The 19522-nt window shown below is 46.5% G+C and overlaps 1 protein-coding gene and 1 non-coding gene across 2 annotated transcripts in view; both read left to right on the top strand.

Annotated features, from left to right (window-relative positions):
* NALF1 (NALCN channel auxiliary factor 1) overlaps positions 1-19522 on the top strand; it is a 588087-nt gene that overhangs the window by 159730 nt on the left and 408835 nt on the right. The gene's annotated exons all lie outside the window — the stretch shown is intronic.
* On the top strand, positions 17575-17646 carry TRNAC-GCA (transfer RNA cysteine (anticodon GCA)). Its single transcript has one exon. It is a non-coding gene; the product is annotated as a tRNA-Cys (tRNA).

Below are 19522 nucleotides of genomic sequence, written 5' to 3'. Positions count from 1 at the left end.
GCCTGGCGGGCTGCAGTCCAGGCGGTCGCAAAGAGTTGGACACAACTGAGCCACTCAGCACTCAAGCAATAGGTCCTGTCTCACAGCCTGGAGCCTGCTAGTCTGCCATCAAGGGTGGCTCCTTCTGAAGCTGTGAGAGAGAATGTGTTGCTGGAAAGTTCTTGCCTCCCTTGATCTCTGCATCACCCTAGTCTCTGCCTTCATCTTCCAACTGGTGTTTGGCGTGTGTGTGTCCAAATTCCCCTTTTGATAAGGACAGCAGTCGTGCTGGATTAGGGCCCACCCTAATGCTCTCATCTTTACTTGACTATTTGCATTTGTGATGGTCCTATTTCCATGTGAGGGACATTCTGAGATACTTGAGATGAGGTTGTCAGCATATGAATTTTGGGGAACTTTATTCAACTCAAAACAGACAATGAACTCTTGGCTCAGATTTACAGAAAACGAAGTTGATTTTCCAAGTCTCTGCAAGAATGCACGAGTGACCTATATTTTTACCATCATCTTGTTGGTGTACGTTCTTCATGACTGTTAGAAATTTTCCCCAAGTGTGTATAGTGTGAATAGTTAAACTTTGACCTCTCCTTGTCTCTTCATCCTCCCCATTTTGGTATTTGAGCCTTTGGTTAAGACACCACCCTTAGGGGCATTAGTCACCAATCCTCCCATCCCTCGAGGTGTTTGTTCTGATCATATTTTGTGGACCAGTCCAAAAGATTATTTTCTTCATGACTACTTCTCCCTACTCGGAGTCTGTACCATTTCTCACTATGTAGTTTTTATTTCCTAAATTTTAAGATGAGCACTCTCAGTGTAAACAGTTGATCTGCTCCACTTAATCAAAACATCTTTAATCTTGAATGCTTTCTTTAGTTCACATCACTCACTAATTCCCCAGAAGACAAGGCAAAAACCACTTCAGCTTCTCAGAACAAACACACTTAAAAGTTATCATTCAGAATGTCCTACACTGAATTCTCCCTGGGGAAGTCAAGTCTTGGGAACTTTTAGATGCTGCTGGACCTGTGAACTGCACGTGGAGGATATGATAGTCTCTAATTTACATCCTTCGCTCTCAGTGAAGCCCCGTATCTCTTTTTTTTTGCATTGTGAGTGTTCTCACTGAGACTTTGATTGCATTAACCCTTAAAGCATAATAGGATGGGCTGAGCATGGACTTGAGATCACTGCAGAACTGAATCTGAACGTCAGTTTAGTTTTTCCTTTGTTCTTACCTCTGAATTCCTAAACTCCCCTATGCCCATGTTCTTCATCCGTAAACTCAGGATAGTAAGAGCTACTTTGAAGACTCACTACACTAAATCAGCTAACACAACAGTAAAAGGTGACAGTACTGTTTAGTTCCTTTCTTAAACTTGCTTTTCCATATTTTTTTGCCTACTTATACCTATTGAAATGCCGAATTTAAATACTAATTGCTTCCGAAAAGATACAAGTCCAGACTTAGTTATGTCTATGGGGAGCTATATTGTTTAATTGTTTAAGGGAGAAGGCAATGGCACCCCACTCCAGTACTCTTGCCTGGAAAATCCCATGGACAGAAGAGCCTGGTAGGCTGCAGTCCATGGGGTCGCGAAGAGTCGGACACGACTGAGCGACTTCACTTTCACTTTTCACTTTCATGCATTGGAGAAGGAAATGGCAACCCACTCCAGTGTTCTTGCCTGGAGAATCCCAGGGACAGCGGAGCCTGGTGGGCTTCTGTCTATGCGGTCGCACAGAGTCGGACATGACTGAAGCGACGCAGCAGCAGCAGCAGCATATTGTTTAATTACCAAAACGATAACATACATGCAGTGCTTCATGAGATGTGACCTTTGATAGTGTCTTCAACTTGCAAAAGGGAATGGAGGCACATGAAACCAAGAGGCAGGCCTGGAGTGTTTTCAGAGTTACCGTGACTTAGTCACTTACACGTATCAAGAAAGTGAAAATTTTTCTAGAAGGAAAGATATTTTTCTTTCCACTACTATTGCATTCCCAGATTTACATGGAGAATTCAAACATCACAAAAATAAATCCAGCTTTGAAAATATCTGTCGTGACTTTCTGATGTCATATTTTAAAATTAAATCTTTCGATATTATTATTTTTAATGTTCCAATGTAGACTCAAAGGACCACCCCTTGAATTTCCGTTTTGGCCAAAGTCCATAAGACCAAGGTGTATTCCCTTTAATTGTCAGCCAAGACGGTTTTAATTTCATTTATTGGAAAGCCGAGAAAAAAATTCGACTCCAGTGTGATTCTTCATTTATGTGGGAGCCTGAAACAAAGAATGGTTTATAATTATGGATTGTATCCGTTATAACAAATTGTCACCTTAAAAAGTAAACAGTAGGGTCCAGTAAAAAGAAGAAGGGAAGAGAAAGGGGAAAGAGGATAAAGGAGAATGGCCGGGGGGAGGGCAGAGGAGTGGAGACAGAGGAAGGGGTGAGACAGGGTGGGAGGTGAGCGAGCGCAGACACACCCGGCTCCTCCCTAATCTTGGTGACTTCTCTCCAGACCCTCTCAAGGGGCCTGCAGAGAGCGTGTCTCCAGGGAAGCAGGCTGTCCCAGAAACCTTCCTGGCCGCTCTAGTGACAGAACAAGAGTCTAGGCTTTCCTGGCTGGGTCTTTTTGTCCTGTGTCCTTCTACTCAATTTAAAAGGTGCCTTCCTGCTTCCCGTAACCATCAGCCTCACCCACGACCTCTGTTTAGAGATCCTTGTCTGCTTCACTTTGGTGGCATTTTCATTCGGTAACGTGTTTTATGTCACCAGACCCAGGAGCCACATTCTACCAGTCTTTTCTCTGACCTCTGAATCCTCCAGGCAGATTCTTCCTTTGGGTTGAAATCTTGAACCCGCCTCTCAGGCAGCAGGTCGCAGACACTGGAGCTAGGGTTGCTTGTCTGTAGAGTCACGGACATGCTGGCTTTGACACCGCCTCTGGACTTTCCCTTGGAGAGTCTCCCCACTCCTACCCGGTCCGCAGACCCTCCTGCTGTCTGTCCTACATACCAACATTGCCTTTACCGTGCAACCTTAGACTGCCCTGGAAAAGTTCTACACCCAGACATTCCCATGGTTTTTCGTCAAGTTCTTCCATCCAACATCACCCTTTCAGAGAGCTTCCCCCCTGCCTACATTAATGATGTCTGTGGTTTATTTGTTATCTGCTCCCCCCATCCTAACTAGAATGTAAGCCTTATGAGAGAGGCGCCTGGTCTAACTTATTCACTGTTGACTAGCAAAGACTTGGTGCTCCAGTATACTGGTTTAATGAATCAATAGGGTGGTCACATACGGTTGTAAGAGTTGGACCATAAAGAAGGCAGAATGCCAAGGAAATGATGCCTTCAAACTGTGGTGCTAGAGAAGAATCTTGAGAGTCCCTTGGACTGCAAGGAGATCAAACTGGTCAATCCTGAAGGAAATTAACCCTGAATACTTATTGGAAGGACTGATATTGAAGCTGAAGCTCCAGTATTTTGGTCACCTGATGTGAAGAGGTGACTCATTGGAAAAGACCCTGATGCTGGGAAGATGATTGAAGGCAGGAAGAGAAAAGGGTGACAGAAGTTGAGATGGCTGGGTGGCATCACAAATGCAATGGACATAACTTGGGCAAATTCTGGGAGATGGTGAGGGACAGGAAGGCCTGGCATATTGCATTCCTTGAGTCTCAAAGAGTCAGACACAACTGGGTGACTGAACAACAACGACAACACGGGTGATTTTACTGTTTGTGTTTCTGCACTTTGCTTTCATTATTGTCCCTTTCCCCTCAGTGCTGGTGTGCTTTATGTGGTTGGAATCTGAATTTCTAGAGCAACGCACTGAACCCATTAAAGATTTAGAGAGACATTGTTGAAACAAAATTTTGCTTCAGGGAAGATGAAAATTTTCCCTTTAAAAATAATATAGTATATGTCAAAAGAATAGAAACATAAAGTAATTTATGCAATTTTCTATTAGCCCCTACTGAAAATATGAATGTCTTTGGGAAATAACAGTGTCCTGTCTTATCCCTCTTCCTTCCCATAAACTTTGCATCTAAACATACCTGTCAAGAACCCAAGTGAATATACAAAGGTGGGTTTTTTTTTTTTTTTAATATTCTGTTCTGTGTGTGCTCAGTCATGTCTGACTTTTCAAGACCCCACAGACTGTAGCCCAGCTGGTTCCTCTGTCCTTGGGATTTTCCAGGCAAAAATACTGTAGTGGATTGTCATGCCCTCCTCCAGGGGGTCTTCCCGACCCAGGGATTGAACCCATGTCTCTTGCATCACCTGCATTACAGGTGCTTCTTTACCAGGAGAGTTACCTGGGAAGCCCTAAAAACTATTAGACCATTTTTTATTTCAAGCTGCTGTCATTCTGTGCTTGAATTCTAGCCCTTGCTTTCCTATATAATCAATTTTGAGTAATTAAAAAAAAAATACTTTAGGGCTTCCCTGGTATCTCAGACAGTAAAGAATCCTCCTGCAATGCAGGAGACCCACGTTCGATCCCTGGGTTGGGAAGATCTCCTGGAGAAGGGAATGGCCACCCATTCCAGTATTCTTGCCTGGAGAATTCCATGGAGAAGATTCATTATGCCCCTTCTCTGCTTTTAGTACTATTGGGGAAACAAAAATGCTCAAGTAAGAGAGTTTGTGTCTTAAAGGAGTATTTTTGACCGGGAGGGAAGATGAGATGTGCACAGAGCAGTGGGCGTGTTCCTCCGTCTCCCAGGAGCCCTGGCAGAGCAGAGGAGACGGCCTGCAGGGCGGTGAGGTGATAGAGGAGTCTGCGGGCCTTCAGGGACCCACAGAAGTAGCATGCACCCACGCCAGCTAGTCAGAGAGGTTGATTAGCTAGGCGTTAGTTTATTTAGAAACATCACCAAGTTGAAGATACCTGTCCACAGCTGTGCTCATGGACAAGTATTAAATATCCTGAAATCCCTTAACTGTGGTAGTGAAATAATCCAGCAGAGATAGCTAAACTGAAATGACATGTTTTTTTCCTGCCTTTCCAAGGAGAAGCATCACCAGTGTGACATGCTGAGATGTTGACGGTTTTCGTCTTTGAAACCTGTAATACCCTGTCCTGTTAGGGATGGAGGAGAGCTGGACAGAGTGGGGGTCCACTTTCCTGGCCCCCTCCCCTCACCAGGAGTCCCCCTGACTTCCCCCTCCTCCAGAGCCCCCCTGGGACCACTCGGGCCTCAGCCCTGGCTGTGGGACTGGGAGCCTGGAATGGTTGGGTTCTCCGATGTCCCTGTACATCCTGTCTTTAAGCACCGTGATGGTGGTAAAACAGGAGCCTCTGCATTCAGACTCCTGAGTTACCAGAATAGGGGACCAGACCTCAAAGGCGGGTGATCAAAGCGCGTCCTCCCCTCTGCAGATTTCCACGGGAAACGGCCTGGGAGATGCCTCTAAACCCAGAGCCGAAGGAGGTCCCAGGCAGGGGTCGCTGCCTCCCAGCCCAGCAGGATCCTGGGGCAGGGAAAGGTTTGGGGCCCCGACAGGGAGTGACGGGGCGCGGTCCCGCCGTGGAAGGCTCGCCCGGGGGCTGGACGTAGGCTTCGGAGAGAGGCTGCTGGATGCTTTTCATGCCGCCGGTGATGTGGTCACAGGAGCAGGGTGGTCCGGTTACCAGGTGCCCGGGAGACCCCACAGGACAGCCTCAGCTGGGAGCCCGGAGGCCGGGAAGAGTCCCGAGTGAGCCCGCAGAGAGAAGGACAGCTGTGCCGGCCAGGGGCCAAGGGGCGTGGGGGACGAGGAGGGAGGTGGGGTGAGGGGGGGCGAGGAGGGAGGGGCCAGGGAGGGAGGTCCTAAAGGGCGGCTCTGAGAGGCTCCCCAGCTCCCCCAGGGAAGAGGCGGCTCGGGCTGGCCCAGGCCTCTCCGGGAGCCCAGCATCCACACTCCAGAGCTGCGAGGGGGCAGAGACTCCACACACACCCCCACAGCCCCACTGGTACACAGGCACACACTCACACACACATACACCCATCCCCACACACCCACTCACATACATACATACACCCCCATACACACCCACCCCACACACCCCACACACACAGCTACCGACACACCAACCCACATAACCACGCACATACCCCCACACACACACCCCAACCTCTCACACCCCCCCACCCACTCACACACATACACACACACCCCACACACACAGCTACCGACACACCCACCCACATAACCACGCACATACCCCCACACACACACCCCAACCTCCCACACCCCCCCACCCACTCACACACATACACACACACCCCACACACACAGCTACCGACACACCCACCTACATAACCACCCACATACCCCCCCACACACCTCCCAACCTCCCACACACCCCCCACCCACTCACACACATACACACACACCCCACACACACCCCCCCCCACAAACCCCCCACCCCCCCCACAACCCCCCCCACACACCCCAACACACCTACCCACCCCCCCACATACACCTACCCACACACACCCACATACACCCCCCCACACACACACCCCACACACACACACCTACCTACATACCCACACACACACTCACACCCCCACACACACAGACACCCGCCCCCACCCACACACACCCACCCTCCCCTGTAGAGAACTGAGGGCAAACCCAGCGCTGGGTTCGTCTTGGACTTCAGAACAGCACCTTTCACTATCGGTTCTCCTCACGGAATTAAGCGTTTGCCACGTAGAAAGACTGTAAGCCCGTCTGTCTCTTCATGTGCAGAAATGGCACAGAGACTGTGCTGAAGACTCACCAGGGAAACGGAAAGATCTCCCCACTGTCTCTATTGTCAAGGGGCAGCAGAAAATCAAAATAAAATTGTGCTTTCTCACAGCACTGCTTATGTGATTCTCCGTTTTTTTTTTTTTGTACATGTCTAAACCTTCTTGTACATGTGTGCATGCATTTAATTTATTTATTTTTAATTGAAGGATAGTTGCTTTACAGAATTTTGTTGTTTTCTGTCAAACCTCAACTATGTGATTCACCTTTTAGTATAAAAAATATTTGTTACTAAAGTTAAAGCTAAACATAATTTAATTTTAAACTTATAACTCAGGAAGAAAGGTCAGACTTTTTGAACAGTTAGGTCATGCATGCAGCTGTGGTGAGTTGGAAAGCATGCTGAAAGTGGACTCAGACCAGCTTCCCCGAGGCTCGGACTTTCTGCCCTGACTTGGAGCGTGCCCCTCCGTGGCGGCGGGAGGGGTCCACTCCGTAGGGTGCAGAATGGGCCGGGCAGACATGGGCGGGCGGGCCCTCCCAGAGCTTATAGTCCCCTGCGAGCGGCAGATACTCGTAAACCATCACATCTTTACCTAAATGATTCCATATTTAAACAAAACCGTTGAAAAAGAGAAGCGCTGGGGCTCTGGACCCCCTCAGGGAGGGGGCTCTGAAGAGGTCCTGAGGGGTGGGCGCAGGCACCCTGTGAAGGCGAAGGGGCCCCTTCGAGGTGCTCTCTCTGGCTTTACTCAGAGGGGGCATCTGCTGCAAGAGTCGCGTCCTCTAACGTTTATCGTGATTCTAACCAGCGCTCGCCTGCACACATGGTCCAGGTGAGGGTGAGGATTCCCTGCAGCGTGAGCTCTGGCTCTGTAACCCCCGCCCCCCAGCCCAGTTCCTGTCCCTCAGCCGAGAAAAGACTGTCATTCCTTCAACAAACAGTCTTTGAGGAATTGTTACATGTTAAGCCCTAGGTGTACCTAAGAGGGAATTCATAAAGACAAAAATGCTTTGAATCCTACCTTATTGTACATAGTTAAAGATATCTGTATTTTCCAAATAAAACTGAAGTCTAGAAAAGGCATATTTGTTTTTTGCTGTAAATTTATAAAGACCAGCAAACCTCTGAAAAAATAAAATATTAATTTCTTGATATAATAAATTAATACTTCTGAACATTTTAAAAGCTGCAGGAAACTGAGACTATTCCAGAATATATGAAGTGTACGGCCCTAGAGATAAAGTCAGATTTGTGGAGCGTGAGTCAAAACTGCAACTCACAATCTTCATTTAAGCTGCCTGGCTTCCCAGGATGGCTCAGTGGTGAAGAATGTGCCTGCTATGCAAGAGACCCAGGTTTGATTCCTGGGTTGGGAAGATCCCCTGGAGGAGGGCAGGGCAACCCCCTCCAGTACTCTGGCCTGGGAAATCCCATAGAGGAGCCTGACAGGCTATAGTCCATGGGGTCGCAAAAGAGTCGAACACGACTTAGTGGCTGAACAACAACAACAAGCTTAAGGAAAGGGAATATGTGTGTGTATGTGTGTGTTAGTTATTCAGTCATGTCCAACTCTTTGTGACCCCATGGACTTTCGCCCGCCAGGCTCCTCTCTCCATGGAATTCTCCAGGCAAGAATACTGCAGTGGGTTGCCATTCCCTTCTCCAGGAGATCTTCCCTACCCAGGAATCAAACTGAGTTTCCTGCATTGCAGGCAGATTCTTTACCATCTGAGCCACCAGGGAAGCCATATATGTATATATATAAAAAACACCAATTATTTGCCAAATATTTTGTTAATTGCCTTTTAAGCTACGACAAATGAAACCAGTGTTCTAAGACGTTAATGGCTTTGCCCCAGGATGGTGTAGGATGGTGCCCTAGTTTAGTGAACCTCTCTACCCACTTTTCATGAGCTGTGGACACATTTATACAAAGTGAAGGATCACTGTAGAATTTTCTGTGCAGTTGAAGCTCTAAGATTTCCTGCCCACTTCCTTCCCTTCTCCCCTGCACTTACCACACCTTCCCTCCTTCCCAGCAGATGAATGCTATGCTCACAATTAATCCTTCACATTCAGAATGTCATCTAGTGATCAAGTTCCTTGGGAGGAAAGAGAAATGCATGCAACTGAATTGTAAACCTGTTACTCCATAAATGTTGCAGAGAAGGTCTCTGGTTTCAAAAACAGTCTAGCCAGGATTATTTTTCATTTTGACATGCACACAAAAAAATAGTCCTTGTGGCTCTGTAATTATTTGTGACCTGGTTACTAAGAAATCCAAAAATTCTTGATTCCACTGAAAAAAATAGTCAAGTGACTGCTGGGTATAGATATTTTTCTCAGTTTACCTTGGGAGAAACACACTTGAAATGTTACCACAGGAGAAGAGAAGCTGTCACTCTAAACCCATATAAAGTTTCCAGAAATTTCAGTTCACATTTCCATAAGGCATAGGAGTCAAAGGCATCTACTATTTTGCTTGTTTTTGCTCCTGTTATCTCACATTTCACATTTAATTCTTTACCATATAACCACCCAGGCTGTGGGTGTATTGACTGAATAACATGATTAAAAGCAGTAGTTAAACAGAATAACTAAAAAGCCTGTTAAGCAATATTTTGACCATATTTTATGTATTTTCACCTGACAATTTAATATTGTATCTTTACATGTTCTTGTGATAAATTATTTTGTTTCTTTTCAAATGTACTTATTTTTAATTGGATGGGTTTCCATGGTGGAGCTCCATGTGGGATTCATAGAGGTGGTCACCATGCAGTCAGTACACATGGCCCATCCCCACTCCCCCATGCGCTGTTCTGTGACTTTGGGAAAATAGCTTATATCTACAAGTCTCATTTTCTTCACTCATTCGAAGAGAATAGAAACTACTTGTTTGGACTGATGAGGATTAAATGAGAGCATGATTGCCTTTACAACAAACACAGGGCTTAAAAGATGTGAGGTATCATTTGACTTCATCTGCAGTTGCTGTTCGGAGAAGGCGATGGCACCCCACTCCACTACTCTTGCCTGGAAAATCCCATGAATGGAGGAGCCTGGTAAGCTGCAGTCCATGGGGTCGCTAAGAGTCAGACACGACTGAGCGTCCTTGCTTTCACTTTTCACTTTCATGCATTGGAGAAGGAAATGGCAACCCACTCCAGTGTTCTTGCCTGGAGAATCCCAGGGACGGGGGAGCCTGGAGGGCTGCCGTCTAAGGGGTCGCACAGAGTCGGACATGACTGAAGCGACTTAGCAGCAGCAGCAGCAGTTGCTGTTCTGGGGGTAGAAGCACCGATGTCTCCTCCCCTCCGTGGCAGGGGTGCGGGCAGAGTGGGATGGCGACAGAAAGAAGGTGAGAGAGGAAGAGCGGCTTGGAGAGGCCAGGTCAGGAGGTGGGTGGTGAATAGACACCAATGCGCAGTTCAGTATGAAACCACGGAAGGAGGCGTGATGATCTAGGGGTGTGGAAAGAACCAAATGGAAATAGAAACTGGAGCCCCTGGAAATAACAACATTTAACAGGTTGGTGATGGAAACCAAGCAGCAGGAGGTTTAAAATCCGGACAAAGAGTCATAGAAATATATTTCTTTGTTGACACAGTAGACTCAGCACATCTAATGGCCACATGATATCCAGTAAAGAATTTAATGATGCAAAAACGTTAATTAAGAAATGTTTGTATCGTTCAGACAATGCCAGATGAGAGTTTAATTGAAAATGTAGTATCCAATAACAGTAATTGATGTGTTTTATTTTTTCAAATCAATTTATTCTAAAAGTCATCAAGAGCATTTCCTTACGTTCATGGAATTGCTTTTAAAAACATTTTCTTATGTGAAATTAAACAATTTGTCTTTTTATCTAGAAGGGTTTACCCCTAAGAAAAGATAACCCCTTCCATTGTGTAGTGAATGGTTACATTTCCAATAAGAATTCTGATAAAGGGCTTTCCTGGTAGCTCAAATGGTAAAGGATCCACCCGCAATGCGGGAGACCTGGGTTGGGAAGGTCCCCTGGAGGAGGGCATGGCAACCCACTCTAGTATTCTTGCCTGGAGAATCCCCATGGACAGAGCAGCTTGGTGGGCTACAGCCCATGGGGTCGCAAACAGTCAGACATGCCTGAGAAACTAAGCACAGCACTGGACAAGTAGCCAACTGAAATTCTTCTGAAGGGTAGAATTGAAAATACCCATACAGAGAAGAGGCGTGACTCAGAGAGGTATGCTCTGTCCACCTGAGCTCCCCATGTTACATCCAGAAAGGGAGCCCTAAGGACGGTGATGAGGCTCACTTCCAAGGTCAGGGGTCTTCGTGTACAAAGTGTGTGTTTCCTGTGGTCTCTGGGTTCCCTAGCTGGTGGTCACGGGAAGCTTTCTTGCTGACCCTGCATTGTGCTACCATGAGCTAGATGGCCACACAGCTGCCTGTGCATGGACCGTTTGTCCAGAGACCCTTATCCTTAAATGTTTTACACACTCTGGACAGACGATCTTGGTCAGATCACTCATCATATAAGGTTAGATCTTGAGGGAGAAGGAAGGGAAGGACTCTGCATATACATATAGAACGTGATGACTAAAATCGTTGGAACCTTTCTTTCAGTTTGAGAAATTTTCCCTTAGTATTATTGTAACTTTGAAAATTCTTGTTGGCTTGAGCAGAACACTGTGATCAACATTCCTATTAGGACTTCAGGATGATTAATGATACACTTTCAAAGTTCTAGGGATTCCTGAGAGAGAAACAAAGGGGAAAGAAGTTGTAACGCAACATGATAAAGCTACTTTAACATTTCCAACAGATAGGTAAAGCCGGGTTCCACCCCCAGAGAAAGGTAATCGAACGACTCCAACCACATCGACTCAACTAGCGCCTGTTGGCTGATGGCCCTGGCTACGAGCAGGTGATGGGAGGGCGGTGGGGGGTAGGCAGCCGGTACCCCGGTGGGGCCAGCTGCCTGCTGTCTACCGGTGCAGTGCAGAGGCGGCCACGTGAACTTGAGGGCAGAAGACACTATGCAAGAGTGCACAGAATGCTAGCTGTCTTCTGGAAGGCAAGGTTTAGTGGGAATGGTGGTATCTGAATTGAGACTTTTAACACTGTGTAGAGATGATCTCTGGTCCGAATGCCCAGACGCTTGCCTGCAGCTGTTCTGTTCCTCTCTCTCCTGCCCACACAGCAGAGGACTGCCCCTGGGAATGGCCTCTGCACTTTGTAACAAACCCCTCACACCTCATGGGTCCCCTGCTCAGCTCCCTTCCATCTGTGAGGATGCAGTCCTCAGAACTGAGCCCAGAGCTTCCAGGAGGATCTTACGGTTGAGCAGTGGGAAGGACAGGGGGCGGGATGGTCCTCTGCTGCATGGATGATGTCATCTCCTACACCTGCCTGTCACTCCTGCCAGCCTGACCATCTCCCCGGCCCCCAAATCCCCAGAGCCTTCACTGTCCTGCGATGAGAGCATCTCGTCTGATGGTCTTGTCTAAGACTTAAAAGTTAAGTCTTTCCTTATCTCCTCAGGCCTCTGCCTTATTTGTTAATGCATGCAGGTGGTACATATCTTAGAAATGCAACTTACCTGTCTCTTCCCAGTCTCGTGTCTTAGCCCTTGAGGGTAGACACAGGGCCCACCACACTGGAGGATTCACAGTGTGGACTAAATAAATGCTGTGTGCTTAGAACTGCATCTGACTCTTTGCAACTCCATGGACTGTAGCCCGCCAGGCTCCTCTGTCCATGGAGATTCTCCAGGCAAGAGTACTAGAGTGGGTTGCCATGCCCTCCTCCAGGGGATCTTCCCAACCCAGGGATCAAACCCAGGTCTCTCGCATTGCAGGTGGATTCTTTACCAGCTGAGCCACCAGGGAAGCCCAAGAATACTGGAGTGGGTAGCCTATCCCTTCTCCAGGGGAACTTCCCGACCCAGGAATCAAATCGGGGTCTCCTGCATTGCAGGCAGATTCTTCACCAGTTGAGCTCCCAGGGAAGCCCCAGATAAATGCTATTTGAAAACAAAGCAAACAAAGAAAAACAATGAGGCAAGAATAAGTTCTGATTCTTTCAGTAGAAATAAACTGGAAAGAAGAGCATCAAGTTCAGAGAGAACAGCGCGAACACAAGCTTCTAGTTATGAAAACACAAAGGGAGTAGTAAGAAGTCCTCAAGGATGAAGTGAAAACCGTGGCTGGGGTGTTGGCATCCGTGGAGGCGGCTGAGAGCCAGCTCACGCGTGACTGCCGAGAGCAGCGGCTCTCATGTAGGATTGGGGAGAGCCGCGTGCGCGCCCTCTCCTGTTGACAGGTCACTCTCAGATCGCAGCGCAGGCCGGGGCAGTAGGGGAGAATGGGGACAAGGACTCGGTTCAAGCGTTTGGTTTCTGGTCTGTTTTCCAGTCTTCCCCTCGGTCCCCCCAGAATCAGGGAGCGGGCAATGCCCAGAGACCTCCTGGGTAGCCCTGGGAGTGGGAATGCAGTGGTGACGGGTGTTGCCTCCTGTCCCGGGGCCACTCATCCTGAGAGCCGCAGATGCCATGATCTCAGTCTCTGAGTCTGTCCTGAGTGCCCGCTCGGCGCCATACTGTGTGCCGGATGCTGTGGGGAAACCCTGAGGCTACCTTCTAGGATAATGTGGACCAGCTTGTTTCCTAAAAGGTAAAGGGGCTGGGTGCATGTGTAAAAGGTAAGAATAGGCTGAAAGTGTAATCACTGCATCATAAACCATCCTCTGTTCTAGCAAGTTATTTGGGAAAGCCTCATGACACCCTGTGGACACAGTAATGACCGGAGGACGTGTTTAATGATGACGCACAGCTGGTTTTCAGGCTGAGTGTTCACTGATGGATGAGGCCTGGCCAGTGCAGACTGGGGCCCTGAAGATTCCAGGGCGGACAGCTGACATTGTCCTTGTCCGAATGCCCACTGTGCCAGGCCTCACGGGCTTGGTTGGATTTCACATCTTACAAAACATGGGGGGGGGGTCAATGTTTTCAAGGCAGTTTTACCCTAAAAACAGAAGTAGGGTACACTTTTTCACTATTAAAAAGTCTTCCACATCTTTGAAAAATGAAAGCTCAAAGAACCATTTTAAAAACCACACAAACCATTTTCCATCACAGTAGTGATCTCTACTAACATTCCAAGCCTGTTACTCTCTCCTAGACGGGAAATACGGCTTCATATTTACTAACTGCTGTTCTTTGATTACTGCCCATTTTTCATGAAGTTATTGATCCTTGGTTAATTTTTAGGGAGTTTACCTAGTGAATCTAAGACTATCTGAAGATAATTAGCTGGTTTGCATAAAAGCAAATTTTTTGTGTAGAAGGATGGGCTGAGACAGTCATCCAAAGGTAAATTTAAATGAAATTCTGAAATCCTTAGCAGCTAGTAAAATAGTCAAGATAGTCATTTTTTTTTAATACCCACAGCAACAGAGCAGCAGACTGTAGCTCGTCCTGTAACTGGACTGTACCAGGGGCCAGGCCGGCCACTGATGTACACTCTCTCATTGGCTGTATTCAGCAGCCCCAGCAGAAAGCTATGATTGCTCCGATTTAAATGAGAAAACAAATTCAGAGGCTGAGCCTCTTTCTAGAGATCTTACCTGAGTCCATTCCTCAGGTTCACGTTCAGTATCTCAGCGATGACGGGATAAAGGAGTCGCTCTGAGCCTTCCTATGTTCTTGTGAGCATGTGTGAGCATCTGTGTGTGTGCATGTATGCACATGTGTTTGCTCGTACTTGTATGAGACTACTTTTAGGAATGTGCCTATTTTCCTAGTCACTTAGACTGTACTTTCTTCACGTGCATTTCAGAATTTTATTTCAGTTCACCTTGTTGATGCCTGTCTCAGCCCATCCTTTACATAATGGATCCACCTTTATGCAAACCAGCTAATCACCTTCAGGTGGTCTCAGGTTAATGAAACTATATGAGGAATTTTAATAAGTGACTCCAAACGGGAAGGATAAACTTATTTCTGGGCACAAACATCTGGTGAAGTTCCGGTGATTCATTTCCTAAAAGAGGATTAAAAAGTAACGCTTTTGCATTTTCCGTGAATCATTAAAAATCAAAGGTTGAGAGCAAATTAAATTCCAAACATCTTTTAAGTGGCATCAAGCTTTCATCACTGCAGATCTGCAGCATCATTGTTTGCATGATTTCACAACCTAAAGATCTTTCCTCTTCCTTTCTTCTGGATCTCAATCTTGGGGAGTGCTAACATGTAATGGGGTCTTACAAATGTTTATTGACTGCATAGATGAGTGTGTAGTTATGAACATAAGAAAAATACAGACTTAGCACCAATGCCCCATAATACTTCAGTGCATAAATACAGAAAGGAAAATATAAAAGCAAGCATTTAGTAATTTCTGATTTTGAAGCTTTTAGGGCTTTTTTTTTTTAAAAAAAAAACAACAAAAACCAAAAATCCCAATAAACAGTTATCTGAAAGTGAAAACTCAGGGGATGATTCCAATATTCAGTGCACGGTCTATCTTCCAAGAAGCTCATAGTATGCTCTGGACCCAACCTCTTTAAATTTCATGCTATCCCTCTGAGGTAGATGATGAGCTATGGCTAAAAAATGAAAAGCTGTTAGATGGACAACGGTGTGTCAGGCGCAGAGTCTCAGGGGGCAGAGAGAGCGGCTTGGACTCTAAGAGGCACATCCTAGACCACACAGGGCAGAGCTGCTCCTGATTCTAGGAGCCCCGGAATCCTGGAGTGTGAGCATGTCTGGGTCCTAGAGCGGGAAAGGAAGGCAAGATTGCCTCCTTCCAGTTGGAACCACTGCTTGTGAAGGTTTGTTTCCACTTGCAAAATGTAGCTTTGCAAGTAGAAACCAACAAACAAAGGTAGATTTCGTTATCTAGGTATAAGATGTCTAGACCCAGGAGCCAAGAATGTCCCTAGGGAAATCGGGGCTCCGCCTCACAGCACAGACTTCTCTGCACCTTCCCCCGCCCTCGCAGCTGACAGCAGCAGCAAGACTGCCTGGGTGTGGTTGGGGACGGGAGGGAAGACGCCGGGCTTCCCTGTCTCAGAGAGGACGTCGTGCTGAGACACTGGACAGAGGGTGGTGGTTTGGTCGAAGCTTCAGCAGGGTGCGCTGTGCCTTCCTCCAGTAACTTTTGAAAGGACAATTTCAAAATAAATTGGAAACTATTTGAAGTACCAGTATACATTTTCAGTTAAATGATTCACCATTTCTACTTAAAAAATGATCCTTGATCCAAATTTCCATATGGCCCTATATTTTTATAATTTTGAAGATGTCAATTAAATTGGATATATGATATAAAGATACATACATAATAAAAAAAGTAGGTTCTTCCTGCCCTCACAAAAAATAAGAAATATTTTCCATTATATAGAGAAGAGATATATCACAAATTCATATCCTCTCTTATGATTTTACAGTGTTTGGTTAGGTATCAAATAATTTTGCCATCAAATGATTATAATACCTTACATTTTCCATAAAGGTCTTATTTCTGACAGCCACAGAAGTTACACAGTTTAAATTTGTTTCTGCCAAATAGACACTTGGCTTTCTTCTAAAAGAAAAATTATAAGACTTTTGGCTTTTTAAAAATTGACTTTGAGCATTAAATTTTGCTTGAAAGTGTATGTCATGTTGAAAAGAACATGATGATCTTTCATTTTATGCTGCTTCTCTACCTTCACGCTGACTTTAACAATCTTAGAAATCTTCTAGTTCAAGTTCTTACAAAATTAATGAAGAAACTGAGGCCCAAAATGTTAGGCGACATAAATAATGAAACACAAGACAAATCTTTTTTTTTTGCTCATTTAAAATAACCAGTCATTGATATTGGGTCTAGGATGAGACGGTATCACCGACTTGATGGACATGAGTTTGAGCAAGCTCTGGGAGTTGGTGATGGACAGGGAAGCCTGGCGAGCTGCGGTCCAAGGGGTTGCAAAGAGTTAGACATGACTGAGCGACTGAACTGATTCCCCCTGCCTCACAGTTAAAATTGGAGGGAAAAAGTTCTTTCAAAAATTTGAAATGAAACATCTTTTGGGGAAAGTGGGCGATGATAGCTTCCTATAGCGTGATTTTGTGAATTAAATGATACTGATAGTTTCAGGGCTTATCTGTGTTTAATCATGTGTGTGTGAGTGTGCAGGGTGTTTTTACAGAAATATATATGACTCAAATGAAAACATATTTATGGTAACTAAATGTTGAAGTTAAATGCAATTAACTTGTTGGATACCTGTTTCTTAGCTGAAACTGCATTTATTGAGCAGTTAATATAGGTGGAGGAGAATTAAGATTAAGACTTTAGTATTGAAATCTGAAAAAAAATCTAATGGACATTTGCTTGTCTATTTAAAATGGTATAATAGCTTCTCTATTTCTCTGGCTCTTTATTGTTTTTCTTTATTTATCCTCAATATTTTCAGAAGCTTTAAAGGCCATTGAAAAAACGTAAACAACATGACAAGATGAGATAAAATACAAATAAGTGTGAAAGATAATGTAAGAGAGCAAAATATTGCCACCAATAACACTAAGGTATTTAACTCTAGGTTATACTGAGAACTTAAAGAGTTGAGTCAGAGAAAGGAAAATATGTTTTCTGAAGAATTAGCATGCCACAGATGGCTTTATACTTGTTAGAGATGATCCACAAGTTTGTCTATAAGTTTTATTGCAGATAAAACTGAGATGGAAACCTGTCAGTTCCAATATTTACAGTGTTCATATTGTAAAAGCAGAATTCTTGCTCAAGAAAAAAGCTATCATGATGGCTAGCAATGGGGCTTCCCTGGTGGCTCAGATGGTAAAGTGTCTGCCTGCAATGCAGAAGACCCGGGTTCGAGCCCTGGGCTGGGAAGATCCCCTGTAGAAGGAAATGGCAACCCACTCCAGTACTCTTGCCTGGAAAATTCCATGGATGGAGGAGCCTGGTAGGCTGCAGTCCATGGGGTTGCAAAGAGTCGGACACGACTGAGCAACTTCACTTCACTTTAATGTATGTCTACCTTAGAGATATCCTCCATAGTCTTGGAGTTAAACACAGTGGTAACTCTTTCTGGTTGCTTGTTAGAATATTTCTCCTTTCATGTTTTGTGCAGAAAATTAGTGCTGAGAATAGAGACCAGGGTGGGGAGGGGGTAGTCTTTCCAAGTGGCACTAGTGTAAAGAATCCACCTGCCAAAACAGGAGGTGTCAGAGACACAGGTTCGGTCCCTGGGTTGGGAAGATCCCCTGGAGGAGGGCATGACAATGCACTCCAGTATTTTTGCCTGGAGAATCCCATGGACAGAGGAGCCTGGTGGTCTACGGCCCATAGCGTTGCAAAGAGTCGGACACGACTGAGCAACTTAGCCTGCACACACAGAGAGGGGGAAACCTGGAGTACAGCCAAATAACTAGAATTGTAAAACTAGTCCAACTTCTCCTTTACAGGGACTTCAGAGCTGTTTATTATCTCATTGCAGCAACTGTAGTATGTCAGGTTCTAAGCACCCTGTTGCCCATTGGAAGTCTTGACATCTCTTTCATCTTCCGTTTCACTCGCCACTGTTGTTCCACTTCGTCCTGAGCTGTCTGTGTGGCCAGCTGTTAAAAGGAAGTGTAGGGTATGAAGAAGGCGGATTAAACCACCTGTGCAGGTAAACCTCAAGTTCAAGGCATCCTTGGGAGACTGCAGCAGTGCTTGCAGAAAAAATACACATCCCAGGGCCAAGATAAGTAAGAGCAAATAATGATTGCATCCCTGGGCCAAAAGAATGCTGCTGCTGCTGCTGCTAAGTCGCTCAGTCGTGTCCGACTCTTAGCGACCCCATGGACTGTAGCCTACCAGGCTCCTCCGTCCCTGGGATTTTCCAGGCAAGAGTACTGGAGTGGGGTGCCATTGCCTTCTCCGGGCCAAAAGAATAAAGTGCAGAAAATAACAGCTTCAGCTGATGCCTTCAGTGGTGTATGTTCTTGTGTTTATATCTGTGGCAAAAGTAAAGAAAGTCAGCCATGAGTTAAAGATGAATAGAGTAGGAAAGAGGGTTCAGGAAAGAGTAAAAGGAAATAAGTTCATAGACGGGGAGGTTGGGAGCAGCTCTGAATTAGTGGGAAATGGGAAACCTCAGAGGGTTTTGTTGGGACGTGGGACCCGATCAGAGGTGAATCCGCGACTGGGTGGAGGAGAATGCAAGTGGGCATCAGCGGGGAGCCTGCGGTGTTGATCCCAGAAAGACGTGGAAGGGGGCTTGGGCAAGATGGGGAAGGGGGAGGACTCGCGAGGGCGATGGGAGGAGCAGCAGGGCACACGTGCGGGCAGGTGGGGTGACTGGGGGCGTGGCGAGGAGGACCGGAGGCCCCGCGTCCACAGCGGAGACTCGGCGGTCTGGACTCCTCCGGGGGGCTTTGCTCCCACGTCTCCGAGGCAGGAAGCAGGTAGCTGTGCACCTGGCCTCAGGCAAGGGTTGAGGAGGTGGAGACGGACACGTGGGGCCATCAGCACCCTGGGGACAGACGCCAGGGCCCTGGGTGGGACCCGGAAGGCCTGAGTGTAGACCAAGAAGAGGACCAATCCCAGGGCGGCTGCAACTCGGAGAGGCTGGGAGTGAGGGTGCAGCGGGCGGTGTGTGTGCAGGAGCCCAAGGGGTGCTGGGGCCGGCTGAGCGCCGCTGAGGGGCCTGTCATCAGCGTCGACTAGGAGTGACTGATGACTCCCTCAGAGTCGTTTCTGTAGAAAGATGAGGGCAAACGGC

Source organism: Giraffa tippelskirchi, chromosome 12 (assembly GCF_054371585.1).
Source record: "Giraffa tippelskirchi isolate mGirTip1 chromosome 12, T2T-mGirTip1v1.2.pri, whole genome shotgun sequence".
In the NCBI taxonomy this organism is placed as follows: Eukaryota; Metazoa; Chordata; class Mammalia; order Artiodactyla; family Giraffidae; genus Giraffa; species Giraffa tippelskirchi.
The sequence above is the reverse complement of the archived record's forward strand: the minus strand, read 5'-3'. Positions and strand labels throughout refer to the sequence as shown.